Genomic DNA, 13,794 nt, shown 5'->3' on the forward strand with positions numbered 1-13,794 from the left:
ACCCTAAACCAGTCGTAACTTAAATCCTCCGTTCTAACTATAATTTAACATTTCGTAGCAGCAGATTTGCTGTATAGCCGTGCGGTGCCTAAGGCACTCGCACAAGGTCGGGGCTTACTCGGCTGGGCGGCTGCACGCATTATAGCCATTCCAGCAGAAGGGAGCTTGCTTTGTCTGAGCAGGCAAAATTCTGGAGAGAAGGGAGTATTTTCATTCTTATTCCACAGAAGAGGCGAACTGAAAAATTAACAGACTTGCCGGTAATCTCCCCGGGTCTTCACAAACGTGCTGGTGATTGAATCTCCTGAGTCCTGGTATATCACCTTCATCACAGATTCTGAACTAATCGATAACACGTTTATTTGCCATCCCATAATTGCAGCAGTATTTTGTTGTTAAATACCCTGCAGTGTCATTAAAAACAAGGTTATTTAAGAACTGTAACCGGCGTGGGCACTTGAGGCATTTCTAAAGGAAATCGTGTGTGAGCCGTTCAATATAACTAACAATAAAGCAAAGTACTCGATTACCCAGCGATGCAAACCCGAAATCCTTCCTGAAGTGACCTGGAGAAAACCTGGCAGTGTCATACCACGGCAGCACGTCTTCTTTACTGCTCTGCATAGCACTGTAAAATGGATGCAAAATGAAACACAAGACTAAATGGAGGAAAATAGACCTGGGCTCCCTTGATTTGAGGCCAAGAGAGAGAACATGCCCCGGTCGTCTCTGACGCCCTGGAACGGAGTGGCACGGCACAGAAGGGGAAATCCAGAAGAGCAAATTGCAGCCTTGAAATTCCAAATTCAGCGTTAAAGAAAATTGAAACGTGGCTGAGTGGGCTGGTGGTCCACTGGAGTAACCACCTGCATCTGCGTTTTCAAACAAAAGCTCTGAAGAAAGCTACAGGGTCACCGACAAAGGGGCAGAAAGCTCATTTTCCACCTACCTTTTGTTATAGATGGTGGTAAACTCTGACTCCTGGTCCTAGAGGCTGAGCACTGCAAGGGAGTGATTCTGTAGCTAGAAATTATGTGTTAAGACACTGTAGGCAAAACCAAAAAAGTTGCTCCCCCCACCCCCAATCTTTACTTGGGAAAAATCAGATTAAAACACTTCTGCTGTATCAAGATACAAAGAACTGAAGCTAACAAGCTAGGCAAAGGAAGATGGTTAAGATTTAGCCAATAAAGGAAATGTCTATAGATAGTTTTCCGAATCCCAGCTGCTAAAAAAAATTATGAATTGAGCTGACATATGGATAACGCAGCGTTGTTTCTGCTTTCTGGATGGGAACGGTGCTTTTAATTAGGTTTTCAGTACGTGTGCTTGCTGTTAGAATTGGGTTTGGATAAATCTGCTGCGAAGTTTGCTTTTAATGTATTGCTTTAGCAACGTTCTTACTTTCTCACATTCTGTTAAGATCGATATTTAAAGGCTGTGAAAGCACTCAAGTAATGTTATTTACAATTTTGAATGAACATTTTAGGGAACTGTTCTTCTCTTTTAGTTGCCCTTTTTCCCATTTGGTTATCAATATGCGGGAGATAAGAAGACAAATCCTGTTCATCTCCTATTGATTTTGGACTAAGTGAGCAATCAGCCTCTGTAACTCTACTCCTCCGCATGCTCAAATAACATCTGTAAAAGCAGAGGTGCAGTAACAGACGCGAAGACCAGCTATAGATACACTGCTTTTGCTAGGGAAGCATTTAATAGAAACAGGAAAAATGAAGTGAGTACAGTGAGTAGTTTGGGAAGGCTACCTGAATTATTTGCAGTCTTGAAAGTGATAGTAACTGAAAACATAATTTCTCTCTAAACCGGTGGGGGAATTCCTCAATATCAAAAACTTGACCAGAGTATATGAAGCAATTAGTGCAAATATACTACAACGTTATGGAGCACGAGCATTTTTTTTTTTTAATTTTGCAACAATAGAAGAGGTGAAATACCGTTATACATTACATTAATGAGATAGATTGCTACTTTTAATGGAGCCTCTGTGCTCTGCACTGCACTGTATGCAGATTTGCTAGTTAATAAGCCTGAACGGTGTTTCTGTTCATGGAAAATGAATCTGAAACGTTTGTCAGATTATCTGTTTGGCATGCCTGACTGGTGTCTGGAGTGGCACTTTGCTAATGTGCTATTACTCAGTGTCATTAACCTGCAGAAGTGATTGAAAGGTGAATTTATATTTGCATCATGCTGCTCAGAGCAGGCGGTGCTCTGGATTAATCTGGTGCCCTGTGGAACGGTGCTGGGCAGGGTAAGACGAGCCGTGCCCCTCAGAAAGCGCAGATCCCTAACTCTCGGTAGCTTTTGTTGTTAGAGGAGTGCCCCGTTGTGATTCCGGTAAAACGGGGTCACGAAGTTGCTTGCGCGAATGTGTGTTTGTCAGCTGTCCGTTCAACATCATTAGAAATCCAAAGTTTTTATAATTCCTGTGACAAGCTTCCAGTTGCTGTACTCATCAGCATTAAAACCGCATCAAAACCGCATCAAATATTTTGGCAGCTGCAGTATGTAAGCATAGCTTTGAAATACGGCATTAAAAAGGGGGGGGGCTGGTCTGAGAAATGCAGAGCTGATGTGTTTTTTTCTTATTGATCAAGAAAGTGTATCTGTTTGCATGCAAGTAGATTACTTTCATTCTACAATGTATTTCCTTCTCCACTGAAAGTGAATAATTCTTATTTTCTTTCCATAAGCAGAACCGTCATTGTTAGTTTGTTTTGGTTTAAATAACCGGTTGGAGACTGCTTAATGCTTTGCATCTCAGGATATTTTTACAAACAATTTTTAAGGGAGGTTTATCAAGTAAGGGCCACAGACGTTTCATTTAGGTGGATTTTGGAGCTGCAATGGGGTTTGCAATGACCTGTTCAGGCATGCAAAGAGATAGAAACTGGGTTTTTTTGTGGGTTTCTTGCTTACTGAAAATGTAGGAAGGTGGGGAAGAAGGACACTGGCATTATTCTGCGTCTCTTCTGACTTGACTTCTTTCTGTTTGTTTTTACATCAAAGTTTGAAGTAATTAGTCTTCTGGGTTTTTTGATGTTTTTTCAGTAGTTTTGAAATATTGGTATATTTGCCTATGTAAAAAAGCAAAAAACGCCTTAGCTTTTTTGCACCATGCTTCACAAAAGACGGAGGAGTGTGACGTACCGCGATAATCTCCCTTTGACGTACTCCAGAGCTGGAAATGTTTTCAAAAACCCAGTGAATGGGGATTTTATTTCCTACATTAGCGGCTCAGGGCTCCCGCTTGGTCTGCAGCCGAAATGCCTGCCGCTCCAGCAAGGGTTTCACCTGGGTAACCGCCCGTGAGAGCCCGTGCCCAAACGGGACTGAGAAAAATTAAAAAAAAAAAAAAAAAAAAAAAGAAGTTGTAAGTGAAAACTGTGACATTAACAAATCATTGCAAAATTGAGTGCAGAGCAGATCTTGAATGAGAGGTGTCACGGTAATAAATAGCTTCTGAAAATCGTGGTGACAGGCTAGTGTGTCTGGGGTCGGGGTGTGGAGAAGCAGCCGCCGGTACTGTGCTACGTGATGCGCTGGGACGCCGCTTGTCCCACATCGCTTTAGAAAGATGCCCGTTCTTACCCGTTCTCCTTGTAGTAAGGATTAGTGCTGTCTCCTATTATGAAGTTCAGCCCTTTTTCAGGGACTTGAAAAATAATGGACTTTCTGTTCTTCTCAATTAGTGCTTTATTTTGTTTAATCAGATAGAGATCAGTTTTCTGTCGTCATTCCTTAATAATAATAAATGCACTGATGAGCCTAATTGTTATAGTAATTAGACCTCAAACCCGAGAGCAGTCACCCCTAAGTTTTATTGTTCAAAAAAGGATAAATGCAGAGCAACCTTGAACGTCTTTCCAGGCGTTGATTAGCTGTGTAGCCTAAGTGCTGGGGTTCGTCTGTGTGTTATTTTTACTGTTGTTGGATGGTAAAACAAAGAAAAGAAATCCCAAGGAGTTCATCTACATTGACGTGATAGATTACAAGAGCTTCTCCAGGGCATTTGTTCATCACGTATAGATAAATTCAATCTCTCTCTCTTTTTTTCTGTAATGGAAAGATTGCTACAGTTTGGGAGTTAATTAGCAGAGCTGTTTATGAAGGGGGGGGGCGGGTATAGGCATGGATAGACGGATGGATGGATTGATGGATGAATAGATAGATGCTGGGATGATTTTATGTATTAAAAAAAAATAAGTGTACAGGGGATTGCAAAATTTGGAGTTTGCCCATATTTATTAAAACAAAATTACTACTTGCTGTCAGCCCTTGAAAAGCATTTTACAACAGAGATAATCTTTATTTTTGTGTGTGCACATGTGTTTTTGTTAACTGAAAAGCACTGTCTGGACACTGTGTAATTCCACTCACTAACAAGCAAGTCTCTCCATGTCACCCAATGGAAGCTGGATGGGCAGTACAGAAAAATAAAGGAAAAATAATTATGAAGTTTAACAAATTGTTAAGGAGAGTCTGGAGTGGTGGTGTAGTCTGTTAGTTGAATTGCTGTGTTTATAAAGAAAATACGCATGGTGATAGTATTTGTAAAGAGAAGACAACACTAATAATATAGGGGTTTTTTAAAGACAAAACTGGGTCATATTTCAGGGGTGTTTCTTTATTTTTTTTTAATTTTACACAATTTGGAAAAAAGTTACAAACTGCAATGAATACATTTAGTTTTCTGCATTTCACTCAAACGGGGGTAAGGCAGTGACCTTCTCCTATTTCCACTTTAATGACTAATACTGATATAAATCTTCACGTATTTTGGCCTTTTCTGTTTCTGATGGGTTTCCATTCCTGGTTTGCATTCACTAAGGAAACATCGTTGCGGACCAGCACAGCACTCTGCTACTTGGATTTCCATTCCCTTGTTCTCATGTTTATTTCGTTTCATTTGGTTTTCAAATAAAGCCATTGTTCCAATTTAATCATTAAAAAATTGATTAACTCTTGAAGTTAAGGAGAGAGCTCATGAAATAATTTATCCCCATTTTAACTTCATTTAAATAAATATATATTTTTAAAGAGATGGTTGAAGCCTTTTCATTAGATTATATACATATATATCTAGGTTTAGCTTAATAATGTGTCTTTGACTCAGAATAGCTTTTCATTACAAATATAAATGTTTAAAAAATATACATAAGTCTTTAAAAGCACTAAAATTATTTGTAAAGCTCATTAGCAGGATGTGTGTATATATAGCATTCCTTTGGGCTTCAAGAGAGAAAGCGCAAGGTTTAAAGTCAAAACACAACCAAAATTCATTGCTAATAAGCCTGTGTACAGTGATATATGTAAACATGTCAGACGAAACACATTTTGGGATTGCACAGAAATGCTTTGAAACTTGCTGTGAGATTAAATACATTTCATAGTTGCCTTATCTGTTGATGTGGAAGAGACTGTCTTCCTGAACGCGAGACCAGCATGTCCCCCAGCCTCACAGTTATTGCATTCTGTGATTTAATGCAGAAAATAGTATGACCGTGCTTACGTGAAAGTAGAGTACTGCTCAGGAAGGGTCTTCAAGAGGAATGAGGACATTTGGCCAGAATACGAACCCATTTGTGCCATTTGCTCCTCCATTGTCCTGAATTTGGTCTTAGACCTTTAAAGCTCTTCCTGCCCTGGGCTGAGGCACAGCTCACCCAGAAGCACCCTCTCTCCCCTGAGCACACCTTCCTTTGAAAGGAACATCCTCCTGTGGCTTGCCACTACTTCCCCTGTTCTGGCTTTTCACAGTGAAGTCTTTCTTCAGGGAGGCTGCGAGATGCCCAGCTACCCACAGTCTTCTCACCAAAATTTCTCCCCCAGGTATCCCATAAAGTTCTCCATTTCCTAAAGCTGCCTGCAAGAGCCCAACTTGGCTATATACTAACCGCCATCAACGAATTGAACCAAATCCTCCACATGCTTTCTATATACAATAGTAGTACAGAAAGTGAGAATCCTTCTGCTGGGATCTCACCACTGATAGGCATTGGTCAGGTTCATAGCGAGCACTTATGTGTAGGCCATGTTTTTCAGACGTTATCAGTTGAGGTCCTTCTCACTAATGAAAGGGAAGATCAGGAACCAGTTTTCAAGGCAAAAAGCTGTTGAAACCCATTTGGGGCAAACGTCTCACTATCGTTTGGAAAAACAGAAACAGGTTTTACTTCACATCTGGAGGGGCCAACCCTTGGGATGTGGGGACTCTTTCCTTTGTCCATGTGAGAAACCACCCATTGCTCCTTCTCTTGAGTGCTCTGGGGGCTCTGCGATTGTTAGACTTTAAATTTTTTATTGTTTTGTTAGCTTAACCTGCAGTTGACCCATACAGATTTCATTCAGAGCGATGCCACTTACTAGTAATGCATTTTCTGACACCCTGTAGAAATTATGCTGCTGGCGTCGTGGTCCGGACCAGCAGCCCGGGCGGAGCTTCTGGCGGGCTCATCCCCTGCCGGGGAGCATTGTACAAGGCTGCTCTTTTATTATTTAGCAACTTGCTTATGGCATCGCTCTTGAACTCTGGAACTTTTCGAGTCCACTTCCCAGGGGTTCAAGGGCAATTATTAACCCCTGCAATGCCAAAAATCTCCAAGAAGCTGAAACCTTTTAGGTGCATGTGTGCCTGGCTGGTGTGTACGGGGCATTCACTTACGGCTTGACAACTTTAAATGAATTTAGCCATCATCTTCTGTAACTCCCTCAAAGACACCTGTGGGAGACCCAGCATGGGGCCAGACCCCAAAGGATCGGCTGCCACCACCCCACACATCCCTTTGCATGCTCCTAGGTGTGGGCATACCCCCTAAAGGCAAAGCTTCCTTTAGCCTTGGCCAGGATTTCACTCCCGATGTCTAACGCTATCGTATATTTAGGGTCCTACCTTGCCTACAGAAAGAGGCATTTAGTCCAGTTATTTCCAGGGCTTGCCAATATATGATACTGGTTTCTTCAAGTGGAGCTTGTAACAATGTCTGAGTAAAGTATGTCTGTTATAACGTAATGAAGGCTAATGAAACAGGCTCATTACCACACTGATTGCTGCTGATATTCACTGCTCAATGCCTTCTTGCAACCGTGATCCTTTAGGAAATCAATTTTAATTAAAAAAAAAAAAAACAACCCAAACCACGATGAGTTAAAATTAATGTTTCTGCTATGCCTCAGCCTTCGGAACACCAAAGGAGAGTTTTGTTCTAGAATGTGTGAGGAATGAGAATATTTTATCTCACGAAGTAGAAGTTATGAAAAACAACCAAATTCATTAACGTTTTATTTTGAACTTGAAGCTGCAGCTCAGGAAAGCAGCAGGCAAGAGAATGATAACGCCAAGAAAAGCTCAGTGACGAACAAGCAGGGTTCTTGTGGCGGCGTGTGCTTCTTTGTGTCTTTATGTGGGGAAGGGGAAGCCACTGGGAGAGTGCCTGTGTTTCGGAAGGACTTCATGAAGCCATCCTGTGCCTCCTACTTGCTTTCACAGAATCATTAAGGTTGGAAGGGACCTTCAGGATCATCAAGTCCAACCATTAACCCAATGCCACCATGTCCCCTAAACCATGTCCTGAAGCACCACATCCACACCGTTTTTGAACACTTCCAGAGATGGTGACTCCACACCTCCCTGGGCAGCCTCTTCCAATGCTTGACCACCCTCTCAGTGAAGAAATTTTTCCTAATATCCAATCTGAACCTCCCCATTCTCCTTGCGAGCAGCGAGACAGTTCTCACGAGAGCTGCATTGCAAAGGACGGGGAGGAAAAGCCAGCACCTGTGAGTACTGGTAAAGGCTCCCTGGAACTGCTGGCGCGAGCCCTGTGTTGCAGAAGAAGACTTCCTTAGGGTCGCCCAGGCAGACTGTCCAGGTGGACTTTGTCTGTTACTAAGGCAAGGTTGCTGGCGGTAGCACAGCGAGGGGTCCTGCAGGGTGGAATGGGGAGTCAGAGGCTGCACGTGGTGCATCATCTTCATGAAGGTCCTGCTCAGGCACAAGGGCTCTCCTTATAGGCTACTCCTGAAAGAAAAAGCCTTAGATATTTTAAAATGGAGCTGAGTGACTCTCTCAAAACCACACACAGTCAAAAATGCTCGAATAAAAAGCCAACCCTCCACCATCTGTGCAATGGGGAAACGTTTCTTTTGTACTCCAATGAGCTGAATGCAGATGGCAGCTACCTATAGTCCCGGTGCAGCCACCTTGAGATCTTTGCGTTTTGCTCGTTTTTCACACCATGGCTTAAACTCTCTCCTAGGGTAGGCACTACCTCCCAGGTGGTTGTGGCAAACCACTCTTTGAAGCACGTGGGGCTGATCCAGCCTTCATCTCTGCAGCTGCTCTGTCTGCCCTTCTCAGCGCAACGGGAAGCTAAAGATGTAAATGGTATGGCACTGGCAGGAATTTTGTCCTAAATAGAGCTGTACCTCCCTTAGCTTTGTAACGGTGGACCGTAAGTCAAAATAAAATGTGGCAAATCGTTACGCAGATGAGGAAGTCAGAAAGTGTCATGTCTCAAGTGCTAGATCTTGCAAACGGATGTCTGCAGGCTGACAGAGCCCTGCCCTCACGTAGAGCTCTGCAGAAGCAGGACAGGGCATCTCTGTGCATCGGTTTGCAGGATTAAGACTGGTATATTAAGGGGAGGAAAAAATGTAGAGCCGTCATTTGTCTTACAGAAAGTTACAGTTTGGAATTACAGTTTTCTATAGACAGGTTATCACTGCTTCAGAGCTAAGTGCCCACATGAAGACACAAAATGATTGCAGTTCCTTTGTTAAAGGGATATTAACTTTTAGTGGATGTGAATTTAATCTAACCTATCTATTCGTATTAGACAGATCATGCGTTATTACTGATGATTATTGGAATTCTGCTTAAGCATTTGAAATTCAGACAGGATGCTATGAAAGTAAAATTGAGTAGGAAATGACCGCAGACAAGTGTGAAGCTGACTATCGTGTCTTCATCAAGAAGGGAAAAAAACATTTTAAGCCTTGAAAAACAAGATAGGTGGTCAGAAAGTCTTTCTGGTGTTGATAATCCTCACATGCTTCTACTGTTTATATGAACTCTAAAATCCAGCATTTTTAACCTCATGAATTTATCCCTCATTCACTTGATAGCATGTTTATTTTTCAGCGATAGAGTCTGTATCATAAAATTCATTAGCCAGTTGATGGAGAATCAGCTGGGAAAATAAAAATTAATGAAGCCCTCAGTAGGCAGCTCTCCCCCCCTCCCATCCCCGACAGACCAACAAAAGGGGAGAGAGAATCGTAAGTTACCCACCTCTGAGTATTTTTTGTTCTTGGTTTACTAGGTAGTGTTTGCACTTTGGTGGCTAAAATCCCTCTGATCAGATCTGCTGTACCATCCTGTAGCATTTCCCAGAGTCAGCTGGCAGAAGCGCTTTGCACTTGTGATTTATGACATACATGACTTGCACCACAGTTCGTTTTATTAATGCTGTAGACCCAGGTTAGGCTGAGTTTCAAATGAAGGAGGGATTTTGAGGGAGAGAAAGACTTTTGAGATTAATCATCAGGTCCTTGTATTGCCTTTTTTTTCTTGTTTTACACTGCAAAAAGAGGTTGAGGTTTCCACCTTTCAAAATGGGAAAATGAGTCTAGAGTGTCTACTAGAGTGCCCCAACATCGGATGAAGAGACACATCTCCTTAGTTCCATCTCGTCCATGGTTTGCCATAAAAAGCAAACTTCGTCCAATCGACCAGAATTTTCTCGTGTTTATTCTTTGCATAAAATACTTCAGTTTTAATCCTTTAGCTCACAGGACTGTTTTGGGAATATAATTATTAATATTCATTCATTTAATTTTCTTTCATTAAAACTAACAGCTAATGTTTTAATTTTTAATACTGCTCCTGGTATACCTGGTCCTAGAGGGAAAATAAGGATGCTCCTGGGAATCTTGTTAAATTTATAGCTGACCTATCCAGTATGAATCATCAGTCTTCAGAGAAATTAGAGGTCCATTTTGGTACTCCGTTGTCTAGAGTTTTGCATCTGTGAGAGGAAGACAGAGGGTGCTTAAATACTTACCAGCTCAGTAACCATCTGCAAACCATAACTGGAAAGCTCAGTTATAAGTGGTGGCCAGCAAGTGGTGAATTTGGTCCCGTATGTTGAAGGAGAGAAAGGGACATAGTCCAGTCAGGTCTGCCGGACTGCTGGTAGATGACTAGAGGAAAAATGATGTCTGGAATGAAAAGAGTCAACAAGTTGTTTTTGCTCCAAACTGCCTTTCTGAGGATGAGCCAGCACAAAAAAAGAAACCAAAACAACTGAATATTTAAATTTAAATCCAAAGTCCTCTTTGGGTATCCAATTTCATTAAGCACCTCCTTATCCTAATTGCTTTTGCTAAGCTTTCTTGTGACTTGCTGATGTCTCCAGGAGTGCCCCACTGTCCCTAATGATCAGAGGAGGTCATGCGATCAGGAATACTGCAGGAAGCACAGACCAGACCCAACAGTGGACTCGATCCTCCTGCAGTCGGTTGCTGCGGCCTGAGGCATCTCGCAGTGGCCCAGCTTCAAGGATGGGTGTTCAGAAAGGGCCGTGCCTTTGGAGCAGAGCTTTCCAGCTGTGAGTCCCTTTGAAGCCATGAGTCCTGCACCTTATCTGTGCAGGTAGTATGGCATCCCTCTGTCAAAGATTTCCTGCCTGGCTTGAGGCAAGGAGGGGCTTCAACGCACAAAGCCAACGAAAGAAGCTATACGGCTAGTTAGTCTTTACTTTGGCATGTCTGTGAAAATCATGCTGCTGGGGTTGCTTTTCTCTATCGATTATGTCTTCAAAATGTGTCAAAGGTGGCAGGAACCTAAGAGGCTCCTTTCAGGTTTTTTTTGCTTAACTTTCAGTTTTTAAGAAAAAATTAAGGTGGTGTTTTTTGTTTTCGTCGTGCCATCCCCCCTCCCCCCCGCCCTGATAAATAACATTAATATGGACAGAAAGGGATCAAGTCTCACAAAGTGAATGACTTCTATTTGAGAAATCTCTAGGGAAATCTGAGGGCTTAAAACTTGCCTCTTGAAAAGAAATGGAAAGCAAAGCTACAGTACATATGAGGATCAGTTTCTACATACTTAAGCGTATACATTCTAGTTGTATGAATGAACGTGTGTGGATCCAACTCACACGTCTGCTGACAGCTTTCTTCAGCGCGCCGAGGCAATGTGGCAAAGCTGAACAGAAATGGACACCGGATTTCAGGATCAGACCCATATTCCAGCTGTCCCTACAATGCACTTGATGGAGTGTTTTCATCCTTTGGAATGATCCCACAGATGACCTGCGGACGCTCTCGCGTGAGTGCTGAGGGTCACATAGGTAGGAATAAGGTGTCCCACCTGCTGCCCTTTTTGTCCCTCCCGGATTTCACCCCCCAGTGCCTCAGGCGGGGTCTGGGAGCTCCCACCTCCAGCTGTTTCTCGGGTCGGTACCACACTGGAGATGTGGCACTGCTGGTCTCAGACCTGCAGCAAACGTGCAGAGGGTTGGGGAGGTTCCTCTCGGGTGGTGAGTTTACACACCAAGTCCAGGGTGGTTTGTGTAGCCCACCCTCCCTCCCTGCCGTTGTGGATTTTGCTGGAGAAGAGAGAATCCAGCAGTGATGGTGGGCTCACAGCTCCCTTTGCGTTGCATGGAAATGTCGCCTGCCGTAGACAGACGGCAAGGTCAGGTCCTGTACTAGGCAATATTTAAATTACAGGCCATGGAAATGAGTATCCTGACCTTTTTGTAAACTTTCTGCGGCTAGCTCTTTTCGTTTCTATTCTTTGTTCACCAGTGTTTTAAAAAAAAAAAAAATCCGGCAGAAGGTCTGAGCCTGACATTTCAGAGTGAAACAGAGAGTGCAAAATTTCAGTTTGACCCTGGCACTGCAGCTGCTGAAATATTAACGGCATTAAATGCAGGTGATTCGGAAATGTGTGCGCAGGCCAAAGATTCCTCCAGGCACTTTCCTTCGAGCTCGCCCGCTCCCCGCGTTGCTGCCTCTGGCGGGGAGCCTCCCCTGCTCGCCCGGATGCGGAGTGACAGGGGCCATGGGGCCGGTGGTTGTTGCGGCCGCCATTCCTCGGCAGCGAAAGCTGCCCGGCGGGCGAGATTTAGCCGGCAGCGCGGGTCGCTCAGGCGATGCAAGGCCCGGCTCCGGAAAGCGTGCCGGCTGGCTAAGGGCAAACCGCGTGTTCCCGCAGGGCGCCGGCTGCCGCTGCCAGGCCCGCGGCCCTGCAGGCCTGGGGACACGGGTGGTGTTACTGAGGTCAGTCGGGGCTTCAGGCCGGGCTGCGTGACGTCCCCGGCGCCAAGCTTCCCCCGCCATCTCCCTACGTTTGCTTAGTACACGGGTATGGGGCAACGCCCGCAGGCGCTGCGCTAGCGAGGAGGGGGGTCCGGCGGACGCTCTTCCCAGGAGTTGCTTGCTTGGCTAAACGATCGCAGCTTGACGCCCAGAAATGGAAATATTTGACAAACAGGAGAAAAGCTCTGAGATGTCTGTCCTGAACAGCGGAGGGGGTGGCGGTGCCACACGGCTGCCAGGCGCTGAGCTCCCGCAGCGGCAGGATTTTGGTGGTGTTAGGGGGTGAACTGTTTGGAAGCGGGCGCTCTCGTGGCTGCCAGAACCATTTGAATTGTTAATTTCCATCAGTGTCATGCCAGCTTTCTCGCAGAACTGGTTAATGAGGTACAGCAGTCATTTCGATGTTGCCACGTTTAGGTTACTGGAAAATCTGCCGTGACATAAATGGACTTTAAAAAAAAAAAAACACAAACAAAATAAAATGAAATATCTTTAACTATTTCCCCCCTCCCCTTTATTCGAACAGAATAAAATGCAAAGAAGGGAATTTAAATTACTATGTATGTGCCCAAGGCATGAGTTTTACTCCTTTCTACTTTTAGGACATGCATAAAACCATGAGTTTGTTTTCAAAGTTAGTTCTCCGTTAAGTGTGTTGCCTGATTTTTTTTTTTTTTAACTTTCTTCCTGCTCTTTTACCCCATCATTTTTCCCTCGCCCAACTGCCACGACACACCATCCTTGCTCACTTTCTTGCAAAGCTGCCAAGAAACTGTGAGCAAATTTAATGTCTGAATAACTGCTCGGTCTCTCAGTGACCTTGAAAAAATTACTTTGCATCATTAAAAATTCATAGAAATGAAATTTTTGTGAGGAGACTGGCACATGCAAAATTAGTACTTGTTGAAATGCAGCCGGAGTAATCCAACCTCGTGAACTTTGAAATGTAATTCTTATGAGAGCTAATTGCGGCCACCTTACAACTTGGATCAAGTGTTGCTGTTTGACTTCCTAAAATAATATCATCCTATGATAGACCTGTGAGCACGTGCAGTAAGTGCAGGTAAAATTGATACATACCTTCACAGAGACAAAAGTGTTTAAGGATTGTTAAGTGCTGGTACGATGATATGTGCTGTAACAGGACGCAATGCCTGAGTGGGACAGTTGGGGAGTGAGTAAATGACAATGCTTTGCCACTGTTAATGGACTGCGTAGAGCTCTCGGCAGCGTTTAATTAGCCATTAATTAGCTGTGGTGCCATGAAGTTCAAGCCCACGGCAGATGTGACTTCTTGAACTCTCGGAATTTATCAGCCCAGTTTTTTTTCCCCTTGTTGGTCATCGAAGCTGTAAAGCTTAGTTGTGCATTCGGGGCGGGGGAGCGTGTTTGGGTGCTAGCCATGTTCCGTGTTGTCTCGCTTTCCTGTTATACGGGAAGAATGTT

General features: G+C 43.7%; 1 protein-coding gene across 2 annotated transcripts in view; it reads left to right on the plus strand.

The window, feature by feature from the left end:
- The window catches only part of UNC5C (unc-5 netrin receptor C), a 254,372-nt gene that overhangs the window by 65,384 nt on the left and 175,194 nt on the right, over window positions 1–13,794 (plus strand). The window lies entirely within an intron of this gene.

The sequence above is a fragment of the Phaethon aethereus genome, assembly GCF_964289735.1.
Source record: "Phaethon aethereus genome assembly, chromosome: 4".
Taxonomy (NCBI): domain Eukaryota; kingdom Metazoa; phylum Chordata; class Aves; order Phaethontiformes; family Phaethontidae; genus Phaethon; species Phaethon aethereus.